We start from the raw sequence: 16,190 nt of genomic DNA, 5'->3' as shown, positions 1-16,190 counted from the left end.
GGACTGTAGCCTACCAGGCTCTTCTGTCCATGGAATTTTTCAGGCAAGAAGACTGGAGTGGGTTGCCACTTCCTACTTCAGGGGATCTTCCTGACCTTGGGATCAAGCCTGCCTCTCTTGCATCTCATAGTTCTGGTCAAAAGCTGTATCAGTAATGTGTGTGTGTGTGTGTGTGTGTGTGTGTGTGTGTATGTGTGTGTGTATGTGTGTGTGTACGTGCCCATGTGTGTGCGCTCAGTCGCTTCCAACTCTTTGTGACCCCGTGGACTGTTGCCCACCAGGCTCCTCTGCCCATGGCATTTTCTAGGCAAGAACACTGGAGTGGGTTGCCATTTTCTTCTCCCGGGGATCTTCCTAACCCAGGGATCAAACCCGTGTCTCCTACATTGGCAGGCGGATTCTTTACCGATGATCCACTGGGGAAGCCCCATGTACCAATCATAGCCACGACTTGTTGGCATTCTGAAAATGAAGCGGAAGTGGATGGCAGAAATTTCATATTTTCTCTTAGGATTAAAGTGTTCAGATAATTTAGATAATCAACAACATAAAGAATACCCTTTCAGGACTCACCTCTTCTCCATGTGTTACATTTTATTTCCTTGGTAGAAGATCTGTGTCCTTTAGGTTGTTGGTGATCTAAAATAACTGGGCACTTTAATCCTAAGAAATGATATGAAATTTCTGCCACCCACTTCCACATCACTTTCAGAATGCCAACGAGTTGATTGCATTTAGTTTGGGGTCCCTGAGAAAAGGTTAAATATTAATTAACTTGCATAGCTTTAGGCAACATTGCCAGAATCCTGCAGCCCTCTCTTTTTAGCATTGCTAATCAGAATCTTTGCTGTTATTTTCTAAACCTTAACTCTTTTAGAGTCTGGGCATACCACTGGTTTGCGTGCATGCTCAGTCGCTTCAGTCCTATCTAACTCTTTTCGAGTCCGTGGACTGTAGCCCACCAGGCTCCTCTGTCCATGGGATTATCCAAGCAAGAATACTGGAGTGGGTTGCTATTTTCTTCTCCAGGGGAATCTTTCCGACCCAGGGATCAAACCCAAGTGAGTCTCTTGTGTCTCCTGTATTGCAGGCGGATTGTTTACCACTTCACCAGCTGAGATTAGCCAGTTACCTAAGAATCAGTATTCCTGATTAGAAGTGGTTTGTTTACAGGACATAAAGCTCCAGTTTGCCCTCAGAATTCAGGGTGGGGAGGAAATGGTAGGGCTTTTTCCTGTTTCAGTGGTTTCTATGAATCACATTGCATGCTCACAACACATGAAACATCTTTTCTCACTTTTAGATGTAACAGATGCCACTGGATACTATGGTAAATGTGTGTGTGAGTGTGTGTGTGTGTGTATGTGTGTGTACACTCAGTTGTGTTTGACTCTTTGCAACCCCATGGACTGTAACCCACAGGCTCCCCTGTCCCTGTGTTTCCCCAGGCTAGAATACTGGAGTGGGTTGCCATTTCCTTCTCTAGGGGATCTTACTGACCTGGGGATCAAACCTCTGTCTCCTTCTCCTGCAGGCAGAGTCTTTACCACTAGCGCCACCTGGGAAGCTCCATAGTCAATGGTAATCGCCATGCTAGAATTCACCACTGTTGTGTATCAGGACTTTGGTTTGGATGATCATGGAAAGAGGACCTGGATGTGATTCTTCAGAGACTCTCGTGGTTCTGTGTGGTCTGTGCTGTAGTCCTCACTCTTTCCTACATCAGAATCTCCTATGTAACCTTTTACTAAATACATGGATTCAGGCCCCACCCAAGCTATTATAACTTAGATATTCCGGAAATGGAGCCAGGTCCCTCCGATTTAGGGGACCTGAGGGACTGAACAGGTCGCAGTATGGATCTCTGGTGGCCTGTGGATGGGAAGGTGGGAGAGAAAGGAATGGGGCAGGGGTGGGGCAGGAGGACTATCCTACAGAGAGTAAACGTGCAGAGACCATGAGGGGCTGCATGGGCAAAACGTTCTCACGTCCTCACCATGGATCAAAGGAGAAAAGCTGTTCATCCCATTGATTTCTGGCAAAACTGACATCAAAATCAAACGCTTGTGTATGTTTTCAAGATGTATTTTCTATGGCAGGGGCTTGACACCCACAATTCTTCTTTATGACCCTTGTGACAGCTTGCCTTGTCCTGGGAGGCCTTTTTTCTCCTCCCTGATCTTTATTTCATTGACAGGCAAATAAATATAACTTTAAATTTCCCAGAGCATTCGCTATGGCCCTGCTAGACAGTTCTTCGGGGTAGCCGTTCCTCAACCCTTCATCCTAATTCTTCGACCATCTTTACATCATGTTTCTGCTTCCCTATGATCTGTGTCCAGTTTACAGAGCACACATCTGAACTAGCCCCAGAAGTGTCCAGGCAGCACTTGAGGGTAGTGACCACAAATCCTGTTTTTAAGGAAAACTGGGTTTTAATGTGCTTCAGGCCAAAGGACGAAAGAAAAGGTTTCTGTCCAGCAGCAAAGCCGACTGTTGATGAGAATCGGAAAGGTAGTCAGGCCATTGTTGAAACCGGAGGTGATGGTTTTTCCTTGACTTAAAAAAAATTCCTTGAACGATTCTCCATCCCCCAGTCATTCCGTCCGTTCTTTGTACCTCGTGTTTGTGTTATCATAGGAATTGTGAACATGGAGCATTGTTCAGACCCTGTCCTGTGTGTGCAAGAGGTCACTTGCATTTCTCGAAGCCACTGCATTTATGTCGCGCCTGTCTGTCAATGGTTGGGAGCACTTGCTCTTTGGAGATGGCTGGGGGGAGCTCCCAAGGATCTGGTAACTTGCTACTTTCATGAGGGGAAATAAATGGGGAGTGGGTGGGTTGAATAGTGCTGAGGAATTGATGCTTTTGAATTGTGGTGCTGGAGAAGACTCTTGAGAGTCCCCCGGACAGCAGAGAGATCAAACCAGTCAATCCTAAAGGAAATCAACACTGAATATTCATTGGAAAGACTGATGCTGAAGGTAAAGCTCCAAAACTTTGGCCACCTGATGTGAAGAGCCTACTTATTAGAAGATACCATGATGCTGGAAAAGACTGAAGGCAGGAGGAGAAGGGGACGACGGAGGATGAGATGGTTGGATGGCATCACGGACTCAATGGTTGTGAGTTTGAGCAAACTCCCGGAGATAGTGACAGACAGGGAAGCCTGATGTGCTGCAGTTCATGGGGTCGAAAAGAGCTGGAGATGACTGAGCAACTGAACAACAACAAGGAAATGAAGAGGCCTTGGTGACCTGGGAACATGGGACTGGATTCAACAACCGTTCAGATGTGGATTAGTCAAAACACAACCAAATCTATGTCTCCGCACACTGGCTTGTCACTTGGTCCTCTTGGAATGTTCACTCCAAGTCTGCTTGTCAGGTACCTGCCAGCAGAACCTTGGCCTCACCAGCAAATTCTGCCATTATTTTGAAATGACAAGAGAATCTGCTTCTACCTCTTGGTCTATTGTAAAATGTTTACATCTTTCTCGATATGCTGTCAGGGCTGACAGACTAAATGAGGACTTGTCACATGCCACTTTAGCTTGTCTCTGTGTATTTTCAGCCCCCATTAAAAACACAGATAGTAGTAATTAAGTCTTCTTTAGAAATCATCCCTTAGTGGTGATGTGCTTTTCAGTTCCTTCAATGAGATGCTGTACCTTGATAAATCACTCCGTTGGCAGCAGCAGCAGCAACAGAACCTGAATAATTGTAAACCCTTCCTTTGCTAATACTTAGCAAAGTCATTATCCAGTGCAGTTTCCTCACACCAGAACAAGGAGGCCTACATGAGTAAATTTTCAGAAACCCTCCTTCATCCTTTTCTTTCGGGAGGAGTCGCTGGTCACTCAAGAAATGAGTCATAAGTGATGGCACCTCAGAGAAATGGCCTTATTGCGTAGGGCCTCCCCTCCTGATATTCATCAAGTTTGGACCAATCCTGAGGCCCTGTTGAGTCTAAATCCCAAAAGAAGATGCTAAAAGTCCCTTTGTCATGATAAAGTTTCCATTTATTTCCATTTTGCTTTAAAAAAAAAATTATAATTAAGTGTTTACCAAACATAGTAGAAAAGCTTTTGTATACATGTGTGTGTATGTTAGTCACTCAGTCGTGTCTGACTCTTTGAGACCCTGTGGACTGTAGCCCACCAGGCTCCTCTGTCCATTGGATTCTCCAGGCCAGAATACTGGAATGGGCTGCCATGCCATCCTCCAGGGGATCTTCCCAACCTAGGGATCAAACTCAGGTCTCCTGTATCGTAGGCAGATGCTTTACCATACATACATATATATATATATATGTAAATAGTATGTTTGTGTGTTAGTCACTCAGTCGTGTCTGACTCTTTGCAATCCCATAGACTATAGCCTGCCAGGCTCCTCTGTCCATGGGATTCTCCAGGCAAGAATATGGGGTGGGTTGCCATCCCTTTCTCCAGAGGATCTTCTGAACCCAGGGATTGAACCCTGGTCTCCTGTATTGCAGGCAGATTCTTTACTGTTTGAGCTACAGGGAAGTCCTTTACTATAATATAAATATTTTAGAAAACTTATGAATTTTAAAGCTGAGTGCTGAACAATTGATGCTTTTGAACTGTGGTGTTGGAGAAACCTTTTGAGAGTCCCCTGGACTCCAAGGAGATCCAACCAGTCCATCCTAAAGGAGATCAGTCCTGAGTGTTCATTGGAAGGACTGATGTTGAAGCTGAAACTCCAATACTTTGGCCACCTGATGTGAAGAACAGACTCTTTGTAAAAGACCCTGGTGCTGGAAAAGATTGAAGGCAGGAGGAGAAGGGGACAACAGAGGATGAGATGGTTGGATGGCATCCCCGACTCAATGGACATGAGTTTGGGTAAATTCTGGGAGTTCGTGATGGACAGGGAGGCCTGGCGTGCTGCAGTCCATGGGGTTGAAAAGAATTGGACACGACTGAGTGACTGAACTGAACTGAAAAAATTTATGACATTTTGATTCCACTTGTTTGACTTAGTATGAATAGAATCCTAGATCTCTAATCAAAAATTTTATATAGTTCCATGTATTTTGGCATCTAGTATTACTGCTAAAAGTCTAGAAAGTTTATTATCTTAGTGATTAAAAAAAGTTGAATAAGCCTTGAAACTTCTAATCTGATTCTGAGAATATAAAGAAATATTATATTGTAAAAAAAAAAAAAAAAAACAGGAAATGTGATCCAGTATTATTAACTAAAGTACAGATTTTGTTCAAATCTCAAAAAAAAAGCTTAGAATTATTCAGGGAAAAAATATTATATTATGTAAATAAAAGGAGACAGATGGGTTAAAGGGAGAGAAGACTATTTCCATTTTAGCTCAGCTTTGGAAATCTAGGCCAACACTGATAAAAATTGAAGAAACACAGATTGAAACCAGATCTGTCTCACCAGAGAAACCAGTGCTGCATGAAGGCTCCCACCCGGGTGGCTCTGGCTGGAGAAAACCACCCACCCTGGCTTCAGAGACCTTGCTCTCCTACTGGACTTCTCCAGATTTGATTTTTTTTTTCAATGATCCAAGTCATCACCGATCAGAATGAATCATAAGTGATTTTTTACGTGACATTTGGAGGATGTTTCAAAGGCAGAAAGCAAGAGCCGCTGGACTCTTCCCCCTCAGCCTGTATTTCTTGTTCTGATTAGCAGCATTTTAAAACCCAAACTCTCACTTGCTGACATTTTCATTAGCGCTTATTCCATGTTCTGGCTTTTAAATTTTAATGCCTGTCTTATAAAGAAGGAGAGAGTGGAGGCTTCCTAATCAGAAATGTATTCCTTTCAATTTACCATCGCAAGGAGTCGGACACGACTGAGCGACTGAACTGAACTGAAAGGAAAAAAAAGGAAAGAATCCCTTGTTGAATAGTCACGACCAGGAGGTAAAGAGTCGTGGGGAAACATGATAAGGTGGAGACAAACACTGACTCTGTGTATCTGAGGTGCCACTGAGTCAGACGTGCGATCCTTCTGTACACTTTCCTCCCTTGAATATGTGATAGTTGTAACTCCACTGTCTTCCAGGTTTTTTTGTGTGATAAAATATACATAACACAAAAGTTACCATGTTGCCCATTTTTAAGTACCCAGTTCGGTGGCATTAAATGAATTGACATTGTATGCAATCCTCACCACTTTCCACCTCCAAACTGGAATCCTGTCCTCCTTGACTAGTAACTCCCACCTCACCACCCCCAAGCCCCAGGTCATCACTGCTCTACTCTCTGTCTCTGTGTATTTGACTGTTCTAGGTATTTCATATAAATAGAGTCATACAATATTTATCCTTTTGTGTCTGGCTTATTTCACTTAGCATAATGTCTTCAAGGTTTATCCATGTTGCAGTATGTATCAGAATTTCATTCCTTTCTAAGGCTAAATAAATTCCCACTGTATGTATCTACCATGTTTTGTTTATTCCCTTGCCATCAATGGGCACTGAAGTTCACGTCATTTTTGGACAGAGATCATTTCCCTGCTTCTTTTCTAATTGAGACGCCTTCCTGTGGGTTAGGAAATGTTCCCTCCTCTTCAGTTTTTGGGAAAAGTCTGAGAAGAATTTGGGCTTCACTGATGGCTCAGATGGAAGAGAATCTGCCTGCCAGTGCAAGAACCACAGGAGACCTGGGTTCAATCCCTGGGTTGGGAAGATCCCCTGGAGAAGGGAATGGCTACCCACTCCAGTATTCCGGCCTGCAGAATCCCATGGACAGAGGAGCCTGGCTGGCTAGAGTCCATGGGATTGCAAAGAGTCGGACACGACTGAGCAACTAACACTTTCACTTTTGAGAAGAATTTATGTAAGTTCTTTCAGTGTTTGGTAGAATTCACCCATGGAGCCATCTGGTCCAAGGATTTTTTTGTCAAGGAGTTTTTGGTTCCTGGTTCAATGTTCTTACTAATTATAGATCTATTCAGATTCTCCATTTCTTCATGATTCACTCTTGGTAGGTTTTGTGTTTCTAAGAATGTGTTCACTGCATCTGTGTTAATTTGTGGGCATATAAGGGCATATAGCTGTTCATAGTGGTCTCTCATAATCTATTTTATTTCTGTAGAGTGGGTAGTAATTCACCCACTTTCATTTCTGATTTCAATAGGTTGTGTCTTCTCTTTCTCAGTTAATCTTTTTGATTTTGTTAATTTTTCAAGAAAAAAAAACTCTTGCTTTCATTGTCTTTATTGTTTTCTTTATTCTGTCAGTCTCCACTCTACTGTTTATTATTTCCTTCCTTCTGCTAGCTCTTAGTTTTTCTTCTTTTTCTAGATCCTTAAATTGTGAAGGCAGATTGTTGATTTGAGTTCTTTTTTCTTTTCTTGATGCAGCATTTACAGCCATAAATTTTCCTCATAACACTGCTTTCTCAGAATCCCCTAAGTTTTGGTATGTTGTGTTTTCATTTAAATTTGTATCTTTAAGGGACAAATACTTGTATTTTCTAATTTTCTTTCTGATTTCCTCTTTGAGTCATTGATAAAGAGTTTGTCATTTAATTTCTACAAATTTGTGAATTTCCCAGATCTCCTGCTGTTACTGATTTCCAGTTTTATCCTGTCATAGTCAACAAAGATTCTTTGTATGATACATATGTTTTAAACTGTATTAAGACTTGATTTGTGGCCTAACATAAGGTTTGTCTTAGAAAATGTCCCGTGTGAACTTGAGAAGAATGTGTATTCTGTGGTTGGGTATACTATTCCATATGGTTTCTGTTAGATCTGGTTAGGTTATGGCTCTAGTCCTCTATTCCTGTACTTACCTTCATGTCTGGTTGTTCTATCTATCGGATTACGTGTTCAGTTTTTGTTACTTTTACCAGCAGAGCTCTGAGTTCGTTGCTGGGGCCCTGGTAGTTCTCCCTATTCTTTCTTTCCTGCAGTAGATAGTGTTCTGGGAGAGAGGGTGGGATAAACAACTTTCTTACTTGCTGCATTGCACGAAGATCAAACCAGTGAATCCTAAAGGAAATTAACCCTGAATATTCAGTGGAAGGAAGGACTGATACTGAAGCTGAAGCTCCAATACTTTGATCACCTTATTTGTACAGTTGACTCATTGGAAAAGACCCTGATGCTGGCAAAAATTGAGGGCAGGAGGAGAAGGGGATGACAAAGGATGAGATGGTTGGATGGCATCACCAACACAATGGACATGAGCCTGAGCAAACTCCAGGAGATGGTGAAGGACAGGGAGGCCTGGTGTGCTGCAGCCCATGGGGTAACAGAGAGTTGGACACGACTTAGCAACTAAACCACAATCCTTAAATACCTGGCTCCCAAAAGGCGAAGGGGAGAATGAAGGGAAAAAAATTTCAAGGCACTCTGAAATACCCTAAAAGCCACTTCAGCCAGCAGGGGTTGCAGCAACAGCATCTGGCTCCTCCATGCCTACCGCTCCACAGTCAGCCACCAGAACACAGAGCCCTAGCATTTGGAGCACAAGTTCCTGGTTGTCCACCCTGTACATCCTGCAAGTCACACGCAAACTGCTCCAGGAACATGGGTACAGCTTCTGGCCAGGGGGCTGAGGGCAGTGCACGGGTAGCCACCACTGCGCTGAGAGCCAGAGTTGACCAAAAGTAACCATGACTTATCTCCCAAGCCTCCCCTGGAAGCTGCACGCCTTCAAATAGACTCCAGGTTCCAAAATAGTTGCATCAGACAGCTTCTGCCAGTGTCGTTGCTGTCTAGAGAGGAAGCAGATTCCTGGCACTTCCTACTCACCATCCTCTCTGCCGTTCCCAGGCTCTGCTGCTGAAGGTCTGGGCAGAGAGTGGAAGCTTTCCTGACTGCCCACACGGGTGTTTAGATGACGGTAACTTTACCAAAATACACCCCAATTCTGGATTCTCATTCACCTGATGGCCCTTTCAGTTATAGATTCAAGTATCTTTGAGCTTATAGATACAAAATGCTCAGGAGAATGGGTAGCTTTATTGTATGTGTGTTACGTGTGTTAGTTGCTCAGTCGTGTCTGACTCTTTGTGACTCCATAAACTGTAGCCCAGACTCCACTGTCCGTGGGGATTCTCCAGGCAAGAATACTGGCGTGGGTTGCCATGCCCTTTCCAGGGGATCTTCCCAACCCAGGGATCTGCCCCAAGTCTCCCACATTGCAGACAGATTTTTTTAAATAATCTGAGCCACCAGGGAAGGTTTTACTGTGTGTGTGTGTGTGTGTGTATATATATATAGCGAGAGAGAGTTTGTTTGTTTCATTGTTTTGCTTTTTTCTCAGAGACACTAGCTATGTATTTGCTGGATCTCCTTCTTTAATCTTTTCTTAAAAATTCTTTTTTTTTAAACTTCAACTGTATTTTGCTAGGATTTTTCATTTTTATCTTTTGCGTCCCTTGCTCAGTGTTCAGCAAGGTCTGTTCTCCCTTTCTGCTTCCTCCAGTTTCATCTTCATTCCTGTTAAGGTTTTATTTTTCTTTCTACTTATTTTATGTGTGTGTGTGTGTGTGTGTGTGTGTGTGTGTTCTGGCTCTCTTTGTTAACTTGTTATTTCTTCCTCAAATGATTGCTTTTCTACTTTGTATAGAAATGGCCAAATTCTGAGTTTCTATTGTTTTTATTTTCATAAAAGAGGAAGACCATCATGTAAATAACTTTTCAGAATCAGCTCATCTGAAAAATGTTGAAGTTTTTAGAGGACGAGTTTCGGATTTGGCCTACAGCGTTCATGCCTCATGACGGGAAGGCTAGAGGCAGGTGGAACACACCGTGGTGGAAGTTGGGATTTAATCAAATTCAGGGAGCCCACCGCTGCTTTATTTTAAAGCTCTTGATTGCATCTCTGCCTTGCACATCCCGGCGTGGTGTGGCTGCCCCTGCAGAAAGCACAGATGGTGACTGTCAGACCCATGCATCAAACCCATGGCCCTCCTGGAGGCAGCTGTGTCCTCCGGCTGGCATCCTGAATGTAGCTATTTTCCAACCATTTTAAAAATTAGCCTTAAATATACTTTTGAAAAAAAAAAACAAACCACATTTCTGGATGCACCTTCTTCTGCTCCTAACAAAGTCTCAGTAAATCAGAATGATGAAAGGGAGCCTCATCTCCATTTGAGGGGGAAAAAATTGACTTGTAGGCCATTTATAAAAGCAGATAAAGATGTGACATCTTCATGGATGACATGATCATGATTATTTTTACAGGGAAGAGAAAATGGAGTGATTCACAGCAATTCCAGAGAGCTGAATGCTGGCCAGTGGACACAAGTATAAGGAGACAGTTTTACTCCAGCCTAAGGAAAGTCTTCCCTGGTGGCTCAAACGGTAAAGAATCTGCCTGCAGTGCAGAAGACCTGGGTTTGAACCCTGAGTTGGGAAGATCCTCGCTACCCACTCCAGTATTCTTGTCTGGAGAATCCCACGGACAGCAGAGCCTGGCAGTCAACAGTCCAAGGGGTTGAAAACAGTCGGACACAACGGAGCAACTTTCACTTACAGATATTTAGAAAAAAACTGTTAACTTAAAACAATGAGTAACATGGACATAACAAGCGCCATGTAGATAGCATCACTGACTCAATGGACATGAATCTGAGCCAACTCCAGGAGACAGTGAAGACAGGGAGACCTGGTATGCTGCAGTCCATGGGGTCGCAGTCAGACACGACGGAACGTCTGAACAGCAGCAGCTGTCTCTTAAAGATGGATAAAGGACATATGTTCTAAGGTGTCTGAGGGACACCAGAGATCTTTTCTGAGGGCCTCTTCTCCCCTAAGCAGCAAACAAGGTGGACACGGGTGCCGCCTACACACGTCTCAGATCTCGGGCTGGAGGAGGAGTCAGGCAGGTGCCCAGCGTGGCCTGGAGAGGACTTCGAGCACGGGGACTCAGGGCCGGGGCTCCCGTGGCATCTGGAACCCGGGGCCCTGGGCTGTATGATTCCCACCCTGGTCCCCAGTGCTGCAGGCACTCAGGCTCCACTGATTTCATCTGGAGCAGTGGTTCATTACAGCCCCCGACTCACACATTTACTCATTCACTTAACTTTACTAACAGGTAAGAACCTAGAGCTTCTGAGTACAAAAGCATATATATTTCTAAATTGCCCAATAAAAGCTTTATTCAGTTGGAAGTGTATGTTCAGTTTTTTCATTTGTTGCAAATTCCACTCTTGTGCTCTCTGAATAAAACTGTTGGAGGAGAAAACAGTATCTATTCAAGTTGTGTCCTTGAAGGAAATAATAGCTGTCCTCACAACTCCCCTTTTTAATTACTTTTACTACCCAGGTTGAAATAAGCACAGGAGCTGTATAATGATGGCGATGATTATAATGCATAATTCTGTGAAGTTTTTGTTTGAAGGATCTCTCAGTGAAACCGTCTGGTGAGCAACACATGACTGAGTTCATTTCTGTTTTCTTAGGATTAGGTGTCATCAGGATGCAGAATGGATAATTACCCTCTAGGTTGAACTGATGTCTATCTCAGATGAGATGACATTTTGTCAGGAGGCAATGTGAGGTCCAGATAGGTTAGGTAATGTGCCTAAGGTCACACAGCTTGACTCCGGCATAGCTGGGATTGGAACCCAGATCTCTCTGACTCTAAAATCCATGCCCACTCTTTCCACGGTAGTACGCTTCAGGCAAAATAAAGTAATTGCTGTAGATGTACACACTGCTGTGGTAAAACAGGAAGGGGTTCTTTATTACAGCAAGGAAGGCAGGGTGATCCATGGATCATGTTACAGGGCCTCCATTGCAGGGAAATGAGTGGGGCGGATACATGGTGGATCAGCTCCTTCTCCCTCTAAAATGCTGCATTTCCGTGCGAGGTCTCTGTCCTATTCCAGGAAAGGTCCGTGGCTTGTATTGTTCATGGCTTCTACCTTAGTTCCTTTTTATTTAATTGCGGTTGTTCAGTTGCTCAGTCGTGTCCAGCACTATAATTCTAAAACATCAGTTCTTCTGCGCAAAGCCTTTCTTATGGTCCAGCTCTCACATCCGTACCCTACACGTTGATTCATTCACTGCACCATTATTTACTGAGCTCCTAAGAGGTGCCAGGCACAGTGGAAAAACACAGGGTTCCGCCTTCAGAGAGAATCAGGCTTCTTGTTTGGAAAGTTCCTGGGGTTATAACCAGCCTACGTGACTTTTAAGTCTTTGCTTCTCAAAGTCTGATCCTGAGAACCATCACGGGAGCATCACCAGAGAGCTCGTAGTAATGACAGAACCTCAGTTCCCCAGCACCCATTCTATCAACACATGAGCAAAAGGCCCGGGAGGCCCAGCACAGCAGAGCCTGAGAAGCACCCATTCTATCAACACATGAGCAAAAGCCCCGGGAGGCCCAGCACAGCAGAGCCTGAGAAGCACCCATTCTATCAATACATGAGCAAAAGCCCCGGGAGGCCCAGCACAGCAGAGCCTGAGAAGCACCCATTCTATCAATACATGAGCAAAAGCCCCGGGAGGCCCAGCACAGCAGAGCCTGAGAAGCACCCATTCTATCAATACATGAGCAAAAGGCCCGGGAGGCCCAGCACAGCAGAGCCTGAGAAGCACCCATTCTATCAACACATGAGCAAAAGCCCCGGGAGGCCCAGCACAGCAGAGCCTGAGAAGCACCCATTCTATCAATACATGAGCAAAAGCCCCGGGAGGCCCAGCACAGCAGAGCCTGAGAAGCTCTGCCCTGAGACTCAGGGTCAAGTCAGGGAAGGGGAGTGAGCTGGTTAGGTGGATTGTATGTTACATGAGCAAAAGCCCCGGGAGGCCCAGCACAGCAGAGCCTGAGAAGCTCTGCCCTGAGACTCAGGGTCAAGTCAGGGTAGGGGAGTGAGCTGGTTAGGTGGATTGTATGTTTAGTTTACAGTGGCTGTATACCTGTGGGTTTAAGTTGTCCTTCACATAGCAAACTCTTTCTGAGGGATTGTTAACGTAAGTGACACTCCTTGGTACTGGAGAGCACCACTAAATTACAAGTAAGCAAATAGAGATTTACCTCTCCTGTTCGAAAAATGACAACTTTCCAGACACTGCTCATGTTTCCTTCTGCAAATATTTATCCAGTTACCCTTGCATTCAGGGGATTTGTGCTTGCTCAGACGTTGTGAATTGGTATTTGCAGGCTTGGCCAAGCACCTGCTTGTGTGGCCGGCACAGGGTTTTCATAAATGTTTAATCCTTTGTGAGCATTTAAAAACCGAGAGATTTTCATATAAAAATTCAGACTTCTGGCTTCTCTGGAAAATCAGGCAGCCCCACCTTCCTGATGGCACAACAGGCTAGCTCTGGGGGCCCCCTCCTACAAGTAGGGGCCGTGCTCACCCGTTTACCCACCCCCACCCACTCCACCAGCCCCCTGGACTGGAAGCCCCAGAGCTGACCCTGCCTCCTGGAATGGCCACCTTTTAGTCACCTTCAGGGTCTCCGTTCAGAAGCAGCCCCCACAGGAGGAGAGAAGAGGGCAGGACTGTTGGTGAGGATGGATATACGGCTCCAGGCTTGCGATCCTCAGCCCTGGTGCAGGAGTTCATAAAGGCATCAGTGCCCACTCCCATCGACACCCCAGAAAGTCTGACTTAACTGGTTTGGGCATCACCAGATTTAAAAATCTCCACAGGTGATTCTAATATGGCTTGAGACCTACCAACTGAGCCCATATATCAATACATTACTTGCAAAAAAACCTGAAATATGCCAAAGTGAGGAATAAAATATGCATACATACGTGTGTATGTGGATACAAGGGCTTCCCAGGTGGCTCAAGTGGTAAAGAATCTGCAAGCAATGTAGGAAGTGCAGGTTCCATCCCTGGGTCAGGAAGATCCCTTGGAGAAGGAAATAGCAATCTACTCCAGTATTCTTGCCTGAAGAATCCCATGGACAGAGGAGCCTGACAGGCTACAATCTGTGGGGTTGCAAAGAGTCAGACACGACTGAGCACACACACACACACATAAATTGACAGAATTACCTTGAAGCCTCATTTCTCTGAAGATTCAATGAAGCCTGCTGATCCAAGATGTTTTGTCTAATGACCGACCATTTACTTTCCTATAGAAAGAGAGTCGGCCAAGCAGATGAGTAGTGTGAGCAAGATGGCTTTAAACTGCGTTATAGAAACTAGACTTTTTTTTTTAGGATTTAAATTCAAATGCTGCCTTGAGCTAAATATAATTTACATTCTCGATTACAAAAACAAGAATTTGCAGGATACCAGCCAGCACTGTGAGTAGATCATCCAGGGCCCCTCTGACAATTGCTTTTACCGTAGAATTGCTTTACTGCCTTGTCTATTATCACATAGCCCAAAATTCTATTAGTACTTTAATTGTTTTAGAACAATGTTTATTACTGTTGGAATTCAGCTGTTCATGCCACAGAAGTGTCTATCCGAGGGACATCATTAGAGGATGACCTCCTGTAACACCGCAGCTTTAGTGGGACCTGTCCCCTCACCCCAACCCTGATCCCGCTCAGGTCCTCAGATTTGCAGATTTGGCTGCAGCACTCTGGCAAGTGAAGTGCCTGCCGTTTCGGGCAGAGCCTCTTGATGAGGGAGTCTGACAATCACCAGAGTAATTCATACGATGGCTTTATGCAAGAAATTTCATTATTTCTAATAGCTGATTGTGGTTTAATATTTTAATGTAATTATGCTTAATTATATATTGTAATAATGCATTGATCAGGCTTTGGATCTGGGTCTAAGTAAAATACAGCTTGTGGAAAATTTTCCTCCAGTTTTTTTTTTTTTTTTTCTAAAAAGGAATTAAGTCCTGAAGTGAAACTGGATGCAAATCCGACAAGCAATCTCTTGCCAGAGAAAATATTGGCATAATATATTTGAATGGCCTAGTTTATCAGCTCCCTTGGCTAAATCCCCAAAGTATACACTGTTTGAGAATTATTTTGGAGCTTCTGTTGCTCACCCTTGCACTAACCTACTTTGGGTCATTTCTGTTTTGTTTTATGAGCTTTTACCAACCGGCCGTCTGTGTGTGGGAGACACATGTCATGTACTGTGATGGTCATTAAAATGGGGGAGAAGAGCTTGGAACTAATGGCAAGATAAGACTGGGGTCTCACTGGTCTGTGCTGCCCACTGTGGCCGGACATGCCAGCTGGACGCAGACAGCAAGAGCTGACATACAGCCCCTCAATGTAGGGGCCGCGCAGACCCTTCTCCACCCCACATCCCCACCAAGGCATCTCCCTTGTGAGGGCCCCCAAGGTGTGGGACCTGGGGCCTGACAGACAGCCAGACGTGGGCCTCAGCAAAGTCCCCAGAAACAGAGGGGCCAGCCCGCCCACTCACGAAAGGAGAGGAAGGGAAGGGAAGGGGAGAGGAAGGTAGAAAAGAGACCCCAAAAGGGAGCAGTGCCTCACACTCACACAGTCCTGCCCCATCAAAGGATCCCTGTTCCCCTGAGAATCCTGCCTTGTTGCTGACTCACGCCATCTTCCAATGGAGAAACCTGCGGCTCCAGAAGTGGGACACGTGGCGCACACAGGCGTGCTCGGGGCGGCCTGTTGCCGAGTCCGGGACTCTGTCCCCACGTCACAGCAGCCTGGCCACGCCTGCAGGCAGCTCCTCACAGGGGACAGTGCTCCCTGGCTCAGAACTGTTCATTCTGCGCTTAGCAGAGTTTAACAATGCCTGTTTTGAAATCTTTCCTCAAGAGCACATTGTAAAGTTTAGAAAAAGGAAACAACAGAAAAAAAAAACCTTGCCGCCACCAGAGGAGAGAAGGGAGAGAAAACCTCCCAGCAGAGGCTCCCAGGGAAGGTTTATTAAAGGTCACCTCGTTCGTGACGGATGAGATGGTTGCATGGCATCACTGACTCAGTGGACATGAACCTGAGCAAACTTCGGGAGATAGTGAAGGACAGGGAAGCCTGGCGTGCTGCAGCCCATGAAGTTTCAAAGAGCTGGACACGACTTAGTGACTGAACCACCAACCTCAACCTCTACGACGCTGCGGAGAACACAACACGTAAACCTCGTGGAGATGAGAAACAGCACGAGGTCTGTGGGAAGAGGGGTGACGGGGGGCGGGAGTCCGGGACTGGCTTTGATCCCACCTCTGCGCTTCGCTGGTCCTGGGACTGGGGACTGCGGCCAGGTCACTAGGTACCCACACATCTGGAACCCCAGCCTCCCCTGGGGTGGGGATCGACCACATATCCTGTTAGC

General features: G+C 45.1%; 1 long non-coding RNA gene across 1 annotated transcript; it reads right to left on the bottom strand.

The window, feature by feature from the left end:
- Positions 1-9,583: 9,583 nt before the first annotated feature.
- Positions 9,584-15,539, bottom strand: LOC147346119 (uncharacterized). Its single transcript, XR_015153468.1, has 3 exons — positions 15,389-15,539; positions 13,722-13,901; positions 9,584-9,861 (listed from the first exon to the last, which is right to left on the bottom strand). It is a non-coding gene; the product is annotated as an uncharacterized LOC147346119 (long non-coding RNA).
- Between the last annotated feature and the right edge of the window lie 651 nt (positions 15,540-16,190).

The sequence above is a fragment of the Bos grunniens genome, chromosome 24, assembly GCF_055505025.1.
Source record: "Bos grunniens cultivar Pamir isolate PY7600 chromosome 24, Bosgru_T2T1.0, whole genome shotgun sequence".
Taxonomy (NCBI): domain Eukaryota; kingdom Metazoa; phylum Chordata; class Mammalia; order Artiodactyla; family Bovidae; genus Bos; species Bos grunniens.
The sequence above is the reverse complement of the archived record's forward strand: the minus strand, read 5'-3'. Positions and strand labels throughout refer to the sequence as shown.